The 14,015-nt window shown below is 41.3% G+C and overlaps 1 long non-coding RNA gene across 1 annotated transcript in view; it reads left to right on the top strand.

Moving 5' to 3' along the window:
• Nucleotides 1-697: 697 nt before the first annotated feature.
• The window catches only part of LOC124606816, a 47,261-nt gene continuing 33,943 nt past the window's right edge, over nt 698-14,015 (top strand). Inside the window, exon 1 of the long non-coding RNA XR_006978735.1 lies at nt 698-900. This is a non-coding gene — a long non-coding RNA (uncharacterized LOC124606816). The remainder of the gene's footprint in view (nt 901-14,015) is intronic.

Raw genomic sequence — 14,015 nt, 5'->3', positions numbered from 1 at the left:
GGCACGCGATCACGTTACAGGGCTACAATCTTGGTTCGTAAATTCAGTGGCATCGAAAACTCCAACGAGTATATAAGTGTTAAGTGCACCAAGTCCTTCATGGATATCCTACAGGGCACTGTTGACTGCAAAGAGCCTAATTAACATGTAAATGTGTCCCCTGTTTTATAGACCGTGCAATACCTGACTTGCTCCCTGAAACTGTTTTCTTCTAAAATGATCAGCTAGTCACACATCCCCGTGTCCTCAAGTTAGTCCACTTCTTTTACTAACCACATTTTAAATCATCTGAGAACATCTAGACTGACTTACAGAATTTTAGAGTGACAGCGTGAATTGCGCATGGACGTCCCAAATGACCGCGCAAATTCCTTTACACGCATGATAAAATGTTTCCTGTTATGAACTTCATAAATTTCGTCATTGATTGTGAAATAGTAATTATTCGTCTCCAGTAGACAGTATACCGCATTGCAGGTTAAGAGCTAGCGAAAGACATTGGAACATGCAGATACAGTGAACATGGCAAAAAATGTTAGATGTACAGAAGGAAAGGAGCTTGCGTAAAACTCGTGACATCGTTATTTGGGAGCCGGTTTTCAAGAAACTGTTTAGCAGCGATTGCGTAACTGTTGATTCACCTTGGAGTAAAGCGTGGAGGACGTGAAAGTCAGCAGAATTACATAGACGCGTCACTTTAGCTGCAGACGCCGCGGAAGAATGATGTGGATATATGTATTGTGTATCACTTTAACAGTACAGGCGGTTTTCGCTGATCCACAATCAACAGAAACTACAACCTTGAGGCCTGTTGGACATGGTATCGACGTACCAACGAAATGCCATTCCGGTTACGTCAACGTCAACGGGAATTGCGTGAAGACTGTCAAGCTACCAACGGTATGATTGAAGCGATTTCACGCATTTACCTGTGTCATATTTAAAACTAACCCGTCGTGTAGATTGTTTATGTAACTAATGTGCTAATAATTCTCGTAGGTAAGGAACTTTTTCTATGCTCTGTCCTTCTATTTCATTTTTTTGTGAGTTACACAGTGTCTTTGAAACTGACATCATACGACATACGCAGGTATTGCAGTGTTCTTTATTATGTGCTCAAGTCATGTGCTTTGAGGAAAAGCGTCGCCAATGAAATCTCTGCTGCACTAGTTTACCCTTATGTTTAGCTACTAATACATGCTATCGCATTAAATATGGTCACTTGTAGATGAGATCCCGGAGTCGATTACATGGTTAAAACAAATTGCTCTGAGCACTATGAGACTTAACATCTGTGGTCATCAGTCCCCTAGAACTTAGAACTACTTAAACCGAACTAACCTAAGGACATCGCATACATTCATGCCCGAGGCAGGATTCGAACCTGCGACCGTTGCAGTCGCGCGGTTCGGGACTGAGCGCCTAGAACCGCTAGACCACCGCGGCCGGCCATGGTTAAAACTTAATATATGGTGCAGCTAAGGTATTTTCCTTAAAACAATCACGTTCTCGCTCTTAAATTATTACTCCTTTTCAGTGTATCATCTATAGTAGAGAAGTATTTCGAAGAAAAAACAAATTTAGTGAGTAACTGTATACCTGTGTGCAACTCTGCCTAAAATGTAACACGTCTGTGTAGGTATCTGAATGCTTCATGCCAGTATACCTGTACCTTTTGAGCAGGAGCAGATCGCAAAGTTAGCTGCTTGGTCTACTGGCTTTAGAGTCGAAGGTATAACTCCCAGAGTTTCATTCTGGTATTGTGTTCACGAATGTGATTACAAAAGGAGTTGGCAAAAATTAAATTTCGACAAGAGAAAGAATATACTACGAAGCTGATTCAAATACCTCCAACTCTTTCAATAGTGAGCAGACCTACATTTTGCTCTAAATAACGGACACAAAAACTTTGTAATTGTTGGGTACTGAGTGTAACTGCTCCGTCACATAAATTTTAAGGAAATGTATTGAGGGCTAGTATTGATTCTCAGCTGAAAATAATGAAAGGACAAAATTGTCTTAGGGCTACAATACCATGCGTAGACATGTTCTTTATTCTTAAGCAACTAATCACTGGATATAAAAAAGTTACGTTTGTAATTCATTCCCCTACAATAAGAACAAGATTATATGGCATCATCTAAATTGTAGAGAGTAATGGAGACTCGTGGTACATATATCCATAATGTGCTAATGCTGAGATGACCACATATAAATACAATATGAGTGAAATTAAGGCATACAGAGAGTATTAAATTCTTGTGATGGATTAATGCCATGATAAGCTCACATAAATAAAATATTAACAAAATTAAGCCACATATATGGTTTTAAAGTCATATTCCTGGATAGTGGAGCTTCAGACAAGTTTTTCGTCCTTTACCAACATTGCTCAAAATACACACTTGTGAAACTTTGAAAACTGTTCTGGAATGTACAGTCAAATGGTTTTCCAACTTGGACCGGTCTTTCTAGCTTAAGAGTGTAAAAACGCTGGATATATGGTCAGGAAACGTATGGAGGTTGGTCTCAGCAGATACACACCAAACACGAAACGTTTAGTAGTTGGGTCATTGTAGAAGTCTATGTAATAGACATAGGAAACGTGAAAATTGATAGGAAGTTAAGACATCTTGATAAGTAAATTATGCCTAAAAATAATGCTGATATCTAGGATCTCTTGCGTCCTACCCCCACGCCTGGCTGTCACGTTTTTCACCATGTTTCTGGAAGGCTGAAACTCCAGCACAGGTTTCGGTAACTGTTTGAGGTCGTGGTCAGAGACAACACTTGCACAAGAACCAGTTATGTACTCAGCATAAACACAGACAACCCTCACCTCAGGAGTCAATCCAGGGTCATCAGCTAGTGCAAATGACGTCAGTATTCCCCGTAACCCACTGCATATTAGGCACCAGGGCTCACCACCCCTGCACTTAAGGCCACGGTAGCGTTCACCTTCCACAAGGTGGGGATAGCAATGAATGGAGGTGGAGCCGTTCCCTCTGTGGCACCTTAGCAGTCCATTGAGGACGGCGAAGAATGGTGTCGTACTTTTAGCCGCCAGTGAGGGTGTCGTACTTTAGCTGCCAGTGACTGGCAGACACTCCTGAAGATACTGACGTCAAGATGGATGTGCTAGACGGGTTTCTGGTACCTCTCTCTTTTAGATGTACCACTAGGCACTTTCACCTTGTGTGCCTATTAAAGGGGCGGGTGAGGGATTTGGTACCCGCACCTGTCAGTAACGCCGTAACTATGAAGAAAGCAGAAACAACAATGCTGGCAGCCATCGGACTGGTCATGGTGGGCACCGACAGGGTGGTCCACACTGGAGAGAGTCCATTGTTTCTGAAGCAACAAGGTAAGGCGGCTGCCACTCCTGTCAGCTGTATGGACGATATTACCGTGTCAGTGTTGTGCAGAAGTGTGATGCAAAGTTCCTTCAGACAAGCATGTATGTCCAAAGTAACAGGCTTGTGGAGACAACATCAATTATGAAATCCATCGAATGTATTCTCAGTTACGAATATGAGCGGCCATCAGCTGTGTAATGGAATGATGACGATGAAAGTTTGTGCCAGACTGGGATTCGAACCCGAATTTTCCGCTTATCGCCTTACCATTAGGCTATCTGAACATCGTTCATGGCCAGACAAAAACTTCCGTATGTCGTCAACCATGTATGAACAACCAGCACTCATACATCTATTGTGTATATTCCTGTGGAAGGCATCCATTTTAATTGAAAGTCATTGGCAGGCGTCGATGGATAAATACGATGTTGCAGATCCTGTGTTGTTATGAAGTACAAGACAATATTCCTTCAGGCATGTATCCATGTTTGAAGAAACAGGCAGTGTGGTACTGACAGCCTTCATGAAATACATGAACTGTATATACAGTTGCGAGCATGGACATGCGTACATGTCTGAAGGAACATCGCTTCCTACTTCTGAACAACATGAGCACAGCATTATCATAATTATTCATCGATATGTGCAAGCGACTTCTAACTAAAATGTCTCCTCCCTACAGGAATATAAGAGTAAATAATAGATGTCAGAGTGCACGTTGAAGACATATGTTTTACAACATATTGAAGACTGGGTCTGACGTGAAGTGTCCTCAGATTACCTATGGTAAGGCAACTGCTCGTGATAAGGAGGAAAACAGGACATGAAGTACAGTACAAATTTTCATTGTGGTCATTTCATTATACAGCTGATGAGTGTTCACATCAGCAGTTGAGAATACATTTCAAGTATTTCATAACGTCGCCGCAGTGCCTGTTCATTATGATGTGCATGCGTGTCTGAAGGAACATTTCATCGTACTTCTGAACATGACAGGCATTGCAACGTCATACTCATCCACCAACACCAGGCAACAGACATTAAAATGTCTCCTCTGTACAGGAATATACATAATGGATGTACGACTGCAGGTTGTAAACAGATTGTTGATGACATTGGGAAGTTTGGTTCTCTGCGTGAGTCATGCATGGGTGACCGCTCACGATAAGTCGGAAATGCGGGTTGGTGTCCCAGTTCGGCACAAAATTTTGAATGTCGTCATTCCGAAATACAGCAGATGGTTTTCCATATTCCAAGTAAACGTTTGCGTGTTTAGAGGTATTCTGTTTTTCAGATTTCTCTCTATACAGTACTTGTCCCATTGACCTTCTGACTTGTGTTTGATTTCGATTAGGTAAGCTCTTCGGACGTTAGAGCTCTCGCTGATGACAAACTGGAATGGCCCAGATAAAATACTCATAACCAACAGGACATTTAAACCTGCACATCCTTTTTTTCCTCAAAGTTGCCCATTGAATGTGAGGGTCATACAAAGGTTGAAGTCGGATACAGTGGCAAAGACTATAGTGGTAAACTGCGAAAACGTCCGTCATAAAAGCGCACTGACCTTCTTGAATGTGCCCAACACTCAGGTTGAAACATGAAAACTAGTTACTGACGTGACTTCTTCGCATGCAGTTACCCCAAACTCGTGCAAGTGTTTCCAGCTGTCTCCACTTCCAGCGTTCATCTATTAAATCCATAGAGAACAAAATATCAAAAATTTTAGAATCCTTTTTTCCATTCCACACTCAATGCTCTCCTTTAAAAATATGAAACATTCAGTAATTCCCTGCAAGTGTAATTTTAGGATAAATACAGATTGACATTTAGAAAATTTGGCTGTAGCAACATATATGGCAATACGTTACAATAACCTCCATGAACTTCTGCACACACAGACCTCTTTGCAAGGTAAATTTTGCATTCATTAGCACATAAAATATTTTAATGTTCTCCTCCTCATAATCCGCATAAGTTATGGCCATCATGCTGTAGCCTACACAGTTATAGGAGACAACATGTGGTTTTAAAAAAATCAGAGAGGGAACGCGCTCGATGTATGAACTTCACGTTAACACGTTTACCACTGGATCACCAATGCATGCAGTACTGTTTCAGCTCAACTTTAAAGCAAGTCTTCCTGTAGAAATCTCCATATCCTACAGTGTTGCCCGATTTTAAAGGTGGACGTTGCGTGATTTTATTTCAGCAATTACATAATCAAAATAAAAGATAGTAGCTCAGGTAGCTGGTAGTAGAGTACTTGTGGAGTGTATAAGTAGGTTTTTTAGGGTAGGCGGTATTTTGACGTCTCTGATGAACGTTCGCCAGTCGATGCGCAGAGTGAAGTAGGACCAGATACAGAGTAAAGACACTTCGACTGTCAAAACTGTAACAGTAAATAGTCGAAATATTTGTAACAACATTCCTGAATTTACTACCCTCCAGCGAAGATATGTCGGAATCGAGAGCTGGCTGAAAAACGAAGTAGAAGAATCTGAAGTATTTAGTGAGGTATGGAACGTTTATTGAAAGGACAGACTGGACGCCATAGTATGGGTGTGTTCATTGCTGTCAGCATAAAGATTGTGTCAGTCGAGGTCGAAATTCAGTCTCACTGTGAAGTTACCAGGACGCGAATAGCACGCCAACGAGAATTAAAATTAACCATCGGATGTCTTTCGTGGCCACGCAATCCCGTTGTAACGATTGTAGAATCATTCAAAGGAAGTGTACGGTCAGTAGCACAGAAGTACCCAGACCATCCAGTGTTAGCTGGTGGCGACATTAATACAGATTTGGACATCTATGTATTCACTGCAAGTGTCACAGAAACGGTTCTGTGGAATATTTTTGAACGTGCTTTCCCAAAACTGTGTGGAACAGCTTTTTAGATAACCCATACCCAATAAAAATATTTTAGACCTTCTTAACTTTCGGAGTACGGAATCAGACAAACCAAGCGTATCTACAAGCGTGTAAAGTTGCAAAACGGATTTAATTAACAAGATATGAAGAGTGACTCTGTCACTTATAAATACCATCCGGATGTAGTGTTTAGAAACAATACCTAACCGGCAACAAAAAACAGTTACATCACAGTGAATATCACACAAACAAAGCATATACCAAGGTTTGTTCAGTGATTTTCTAGGATATTCACACTATATTTTTGTTCAAATGGTTCAAATGGCTCTGAGCACTATGGGACTTAACATCTATGGTCATCAGTACCCTAGAACTTAGAGCTACTTAAACCTAACTAATCTAAGGACATCACACAACACCCAGTCATCACGAGGCAGAGAATATATTTTTGTCCCTAAACTCTTCCAAACTAACTACTCTGAACATTATTAATAAAAAACAACACAAAACAATAAAAGTCAAAGAAAAATTATCTCTTCCAAAAGAATAAATGTAATTCTGCACTACATAAATTTATTTTGAGTCATTACCCATTTAAATCAAGATGAAACAGTGGCGCAATCGTCCAACGGACGTGTAAAGCGTAAGTCACACTAAACTAATACTAGTAATCATCTGCCTAGTTCTGCTCTAGTTTTCGATGTGCTATCTGTGAGATAAATGTAAAATGACCGACATCACCTCAGTACCGAACTGTAGAAGAAGCTACTCCTAAACAATTGATTTGATTGTGGAGATGAACACAATTTGCTTTTACAGCACCACAATGGCAGAGTGAGTCGCGATATCATCAAGAAGACAACGTGGCGGTGAAACGAAGCGACGATTCTCGAAGAAAAGAAGAGCACGGGCAGCAGACTGCGGTCCACAAGCTACTGAATCTGAATACTGTTTTGCAGCTTCTCTCGACGCAACCGGTGAGAGACGTGAACTCCTAGTCAGAACGTTGAAATTCAGGGAAGTCTCAAGTTGAGAGTATAACAAGAGAAGTGCTCTATATATGTCGACATATGTTGCCTAATAAAGTAGATCTCTTCGAAATCGTCGTAGTTTACAAGTACAATGGACTAATTACTCGCTAAACTACAAGGCCGCTTAAGAGCAAAAGAGAGCAAGTCCATCCGTTATCAAGAAGGGCTGAAAAGTGCAAAACATCGGTTCCTCATGGGCGTCTGGATGGAAGACCCTCTCTGAACTAGTGCTGTTAACAGCATATCGATACATCGATATATCATATTTTTACCAGGAAATGTCGACATATATGGGCCTTGGTCGCACCTTAGTTGATGAGGCTTGGGTTGGGTTGTTAGGGGGAAGAGGCCAAACAGCGAGGTCATCGGTCTTATCGGATGAGGTAAGGACGGGGAAAGAAGTCGGCCGTGCCCTCTTAAAGGATCCATCACGGAATTTGCCGCGAGCGGTTTAGGGAAATCACGGAAAACCTGAATCAGAATGGCCGGACGCGGGATTCAACAGTCTTCCTTCCAAATGCGACTCCACTGTGCTCACCACTGCGCCACCTTGCCCGGTCATATATGGGCGATACCTTTTCCACCCATTATCGATATAGAAATGACAATATCAAGTGCCGATCTTTTTATTTTATAGTTTTTTCACAATTTTCGGTAAATAGCCGCGTGGGGTAGCCGCGAAGTCTAGGGCGCCTTGTTACGGTCCGCACGACTTCCCAGCCGAAGGTTCGTGTCCTCGGGCTTGGCTGTGTGTGTTGATCTCAGCGTAAGTTAGATTAAGTTAGCTTAAGTAGTGTGTGAGCTTAGGGACCGATGACCTCAGCAGTTTGGTCCCATAAGATCGTACCACAAATTTTGAAATTTTTTTTCGGTTAATATTTGGAATTGTTCCGTTGAAATTGAGAGGGAACATAATTTTACTTTCACTGTGTGAAGGTCTGTTACTCTTTTTTGGGCTTTCATCACGTCTTGTCTTTCTCATTGAGGTGTGAAGCAAGTATAGATGGCGGAAAGAAGTCAGATTGCACAGGTGGGTTGCGGTGTGAATGAAATAACAAGATTTCCGATTTAAAGAAACAGCACAACAGTTATGTTAAGAAACAATTTTTAACGCAAGTCGTGTTCTATTTCTTCAAATCTGAGTTTTTGAAATACAGATACTGAAAATGACGAATAGAAATCCAAATGACAAGATTGACCTTTGCAGCTGACGGAGGCATGTGAGAGGAAATAGTGACGTATTCAGTACTCTTTTCTACCAAAAGAAGATGCAATTTTTAACTTCATCATGCAATTTTGACGCTACAACTGCTAGTTCGCTGACGCTTTTGCAGAAATGAAAAAACAGGAGAGTCGACATGAATTGTCCGGCCAAATTCGATACGTGATGAAACCAAACGATTGACCCATCGGCCTCCTTTTATGCTGCCACTTACACGCAGTAACCACTGTTAGCAAAGTGCTCATTGCCAAGCGTGAACATTCATGGTTTTCGTTTTAATTCTTGCTCTAAGGGGGGTAATCAGGCTCCTTGCTTGTTAATGTACGGAATATCTAGTAATAAATGGATACTTAAATGTGTAGCTCCAAAAACCGGCAGTACATGTACAATGTGCAGCCGATATTTTTATAGGCCGGTACGGCGATATTTTTTCCGTCGATATATAGATACTTTTAACGGTAAGGGCCTAAAGCTGTTTTTAAATATCGATATATCGGATTCCTGATATTTTTGAAATTATTAACTGTCCTACCCTGAACACTGCTGGTTCTCCAGCAAACCTCAGATGTCCTCTGCCCTAAGTGCGGGCAGCGAATCATAATCACTGAATTCCCTATACATCACCCTCTCTGCTCAGTTTCCTGACAGTCGCGCAGCAACCGACTTTAGTTTGGCTTTTGGCCCCTAAAGTTCCAGAATTTATCCCTAATGTGCCATCTGAACAAAATTTCACCAACCGAAGACCAAATGGTGGAAAATTCAGGAGAAGCAGCCCGGCGAATGTGACAGCCACGCTAATGGCTGCAGGCACCGCTGTGTCCCTGAGGACATTCCAGACTTCCTCTGTATTATTCAACAAGATTTCCAGAAGCGACTGAGCTCGGGTGTAAATCGCGTTTGCGCTCTCCTGATCCAGCCTGTGGGGTAACCGAACGCTCTAACATGAAAGAACCCCCAGCCGGCCTGCTCGTCCCTGTGGGACCTCCTGCAGTAAGCCGGACTGAGAAACCGCCTTTGAAAACTGTGTCGCCACATCCCCACAGTACTCGTCACTTCAGGGTTGGCGAAGGCCGCCCTCACACACACCGTGAGACCTATGTCCCATTTCTATCTCTTTTTCCACTGAGCTCACAGACTTTGCTAATGAAACCAATCCCTCATTCAGTGAATATTAACAATTAACGGAGAACTGCACCTTACGACGTTAGTCACATTCATATGGTCTCATAACGGTAGAGAACCTGTCAAATGTTTCCTACTTTCAGATTAATTATGCAGCAAGGGATAGAAATTCAATCATTGTGAAGTACCACCCTACAATGTTGCAGCTAGAAACAGGCTGGACCATATATATAGATTCACTATAGAGACAGGGATCAATGATCAAGGTGTCATCATAACGAAGATGGTTACTAAAGTTGATATGTTCATCAAAAAGCGCAGAAGAGTATTTATAATAGAAAGTTCAGACATGCAGTTGGTAGCATCCCACTTAGGCAATGAATGGACACCATTTAGTTGCAGTATGATGGACGTAGAGGAATTTTTGGCAAAGTTTAAATCAAGCTCTGGAGAAATACGTGACGAGGAAGTGGATTAAGAGCGCAAAAGACGCACCACGGTTTAATAATAAAATTCGGAAAATGCTGACGAAGTAGAGATCGTTGCACTGTCGGTTCGAAATAGAACGAAAACATTTGCGATAGGCATAAAGCGGTAGAAATTCGTGCGTCTGTAAGAAGGTCGGTGAGCAACGCAAACAACAAGTTCCACCATCAAATCGTAGCTAAAGACACAGCAAGAACCCGAGAAAATTCTCTTCCTACGTAAAATCGCTGAGAGGGTAGCAGACTTTTACCCAGTCGATCAATCTGGCCAGGAAATAGAAGATAGCAAAAGGAAAGGTGAAGTTTAAAATTTCGCATTTAAGAAATTATTCACGCAGGAGGATCGCCGGCCGTGGTAGCCGAGTGGTTCTAGGCGCTTCAGTCTTGAACCGCCTAACAGCTACGGTCGCAGGTTCAAATCCTGCCTTGGGCATGGATGTGTGTGATGTCCTTAGGTTAGTTAGGTTTAATTAGTTCTAAGTCTAGGGGACTGATGACCTCAGATGTTAAGTCCCATAGTGTTTACAGCCATTTGAAACGTTTGAACTATCCGTCGCGTTATTTCTTATTCAAACACGCGCACATGTCACTAATGGTGAAATTAACTCATTTTTGGCGTAGTTTCGTGGATAAAAAACAACTACGATGGGTTCCGTGTTTGAAACGTGATACGGCAAATTTTTTCACCTCGTTATTGCAGTAAAATTCATCTTGGCTGTAGGTGAAAAAATCGATATCTAAGATTTGATTGTGTTTTGTTAACCAATGGATTAGTTACTGGATTCGAATTTCCATTTGACATTAAACTTTGTGCCATGTTATTTCAAGTTTAAGCTAGTTTAACTTGTTCACAGTTTACAGTGTGATGTGTGATGTGTGTGTGTGTGTGTGTGTGTGTGTGTGTGTGTGTGTGTGCGCGTGTATGTGTGTTATATTTCCGGAATTGCTTTGCAAACAGAGGTATAAAATTCCCTCGCACAACGTTTACTTGTTGCACTTTTGCCCTGAAAATGATAGGATGTGCACCTGCCGAAATATCGGCGGTTGGCGGTTGCGTCAGTCGGCTGCATTCCTGTAAACTGAGAATGGTATACCCCGGGTGAAACACAGGTCTCACAAGTCTACAATTCCTTATCTTGAATGGCACCAGACGTAATACATTTCGTGGTTTCTTAACAGGGACAATATTTGCAGGATAGTACTCCCGGGTAAAACTCAAGTAAGAAAATTGTTGTAGTGAAAATTTAAGTTGAGACTCGGCTTTTGAAATGTCACTTATTGTAATAAAGTTGAGGTCACAAACATTAAAGACAGCGTCATCTTTAATAACATGTTTCGTGATATTCGCGGTATCGTGGTATTAATTTCCATGAGGACTGAGCTGTGTGCACTACTACCGCTTTGTGATGTCGAACGATTACACGGAAGAGAGATTACAGGAACTACAAGGAACTTAGGTTAAGAGAGCTGCACATAAATAATGCAGAACGCAATCGGATCGTTCGAATACCTTTGAGCATATGTAAAGAACGCGTAACCGCTTCTTTGAAATTTTGAAGTACACGAATCAAGTTTATTCGATTTTTTAACGTTTTCCTAATAGGGAAAGAACTTGTTTTAACTACAAAAATAGCAATTATTAGCTCATGTACTAGCAGTGATTTCTTTCAAAGATATTAAATTTGCTACAGAGTACGATTTTTATTTACTGGAGAGCCGAAGTTTGAACGGCTGTGTCCTACGTGATAACAGCCCGCTGTACCGTCCGCTTACACAGCAAATTGGCGCGCGACCCCGCAGCTGCCTTGCGTAGCCTATCATGACATTCGACCTCCTTTCCGAGAAACTGACACAATTTGTCGGTTAATAGAGATTGACATTTAAGCTGCAATTTAAATTTATTACTACTTTGGTCACTCTAAAGACGTTTAATTAACTAGTTGTCCACATGTGACCTGTCGGAGTATATTGTTATTATTAGGCAGTTAATTTTTTCATGGATCTCTCTCCAAAGCGCGATGGGGATATCAGGGCTCGACTTGCAATAATTTTGCACACAACAGAGGATATTTCACTGAGTGATCACTTAACTGCCTCCCTGGCAGTTTTATCCTCACCACAGTAGTGAATAGATTATAGACTAGTATAATATTACTCTATCACATTCCCTCTGTAAAAGGTAGTATTATACATAGATTTTCGGTCGCCAGCAGTGGAGAGGCAATTTATATTTAATACTTCAGAATCAGTTTTACTGTTACTAAATTGCGGTTTATTTGTTGTAATTATCTTGGATGTTCTACATGGTATCAATATGGACTCAAGGTGTGGGATTACTGCATAACTCAATGACAATGAGTTAATGGAAATATAAAGAACTGGAAAAATTGCAAATTAATCTCAGAACCAACACCGGCAACTTAATTGGCCATGCGACTAGTACATTTCACAGAAATGTAAATAAATTTTAAGCTATCTTCCCCAGTAAAATTAACATTAGTTGAAATTACAACAGTCTTCCATTGTCATCATATTTGAAAACTAATATGATCTTCTGACAGTTTATCTGTACGCAAACTTGTTGCAAGACAGTGTAAAGAAAATAGGTCTAGCAGAAAATGGCACTGCCAGAGCACAAAAAGGCTTAAAAGACTCGGACAGAAAAGCGGGAAAAAAGCTGTCTCAGTCTTCATTCTGCCTTCCTCACCAAATATTTTCGCATATTCCCGCTCTTTTCACATACAAGATTCTGAGTCTTTTCCACTGGTCTCTTGTTGTAGTGAAGCCTTCATATTCAGCATCTCTCGCTCACTGTCACTGTCTGTATATGTCTTTCTCCTCTGCCTTCTTTCTTCACACTGCCAGTTTCTCCTGTCTAATTCTCACACTGTCACTGTCTTCATCCCCTTCTCTCGCTCTTCCTTATCACTGTCTCCTCCTCTGCATTATCACTTCCTCTCTGTCACGCTGCCGTTGTCTTTGCCTCATTCTTTTTCTCTCATTCCTACCGGGTTTTTCTATCTCGTTTGTAGGTTCCCATGGCTCTCTTCAACCATCATTGTCTCCTCTCCCCACACGTGTCTGGGGATGGTTTGCTTGGAATATGGACACTTAGAGGAGGAAAACTTGGGTATACGGGACGGGGGACAGTGGTTAAATTATAGGTCGCCGATTTGGTGGATTCCACACTCCCCTGGGCCGATGTATGATCTCTGCTCATCTGCATTTTTCATTTCCACTGCCTTCTCGCTCTTTTGCACATACTTCCACTTCCTCCATCTATCACTCAATTTCTTTTATTGGCAGTCACTCTCAGCATCATTATGTACATTCTTTTTCGCTCCAACTACTCTCGTCTTTATCCAAGTTTCTTTCTCTTTCATTCCCACTATGTCTCTCCCACCATCGCTGTCTTCTCTCTCTTTCTCTCTCACTGATAATGTCGCCTCTGTCTTTCGCAGTCACAGTCTCTCTGGTATTCTCTTTGAACAAAAGAAGTGCAATTATATTCACCTACTAATGTTTTAGGTGAGGAAGGCGTATGAGGATTGAGGCATATGGTTCTCCATCATTTTGCCAGAGTCTTTTAAACGGCAGTATCCCATTTTTTTTGCTCTGGCCGGAGGACCTTCCAGCTAGTTCCCTGTTTTCCCTGCCGCAGCAGGTTAGTGAAGAACACTTTCTTGATATGCTTGAGCATCTTTGCATATTTTGACAGTGTAAACAACGTGTAGTTACACATAATATGAGATTAATGCAAAACCGTATCCTACTAACTTGAGTTCATTTTAAACTAAAATACTTTACATAAAAGTGCACGACACTTTTAAGCTAAACGTACAGTATACCAAAAAAGCGCTGTTTGATTTGCAAGTGCAAAGAATTTCGTACGACTAAATAATATTTTGTATGGTTCTTACACCAATAT

Source organism: Schistocerca americana, chromosome 3 (genome assembly GCF_021461395.2).
Source record: "Schistocerca americana isolate TAMUIC-IGC-003095 chromosome 3, iqSchAmer2.1, whole genome shotgun sequence".
Classification (NCBI taxonomy): Eukaryota; Metazoa; Arthropoda; class Insecta; order Orthoptera; family Acrididae; genus Schistocerca; species Schistocerca americana.
Note: the sequence above shows the minus strand (reverse complement) of the source record. Positions and strands in the feature narration are given on the sequence as shown.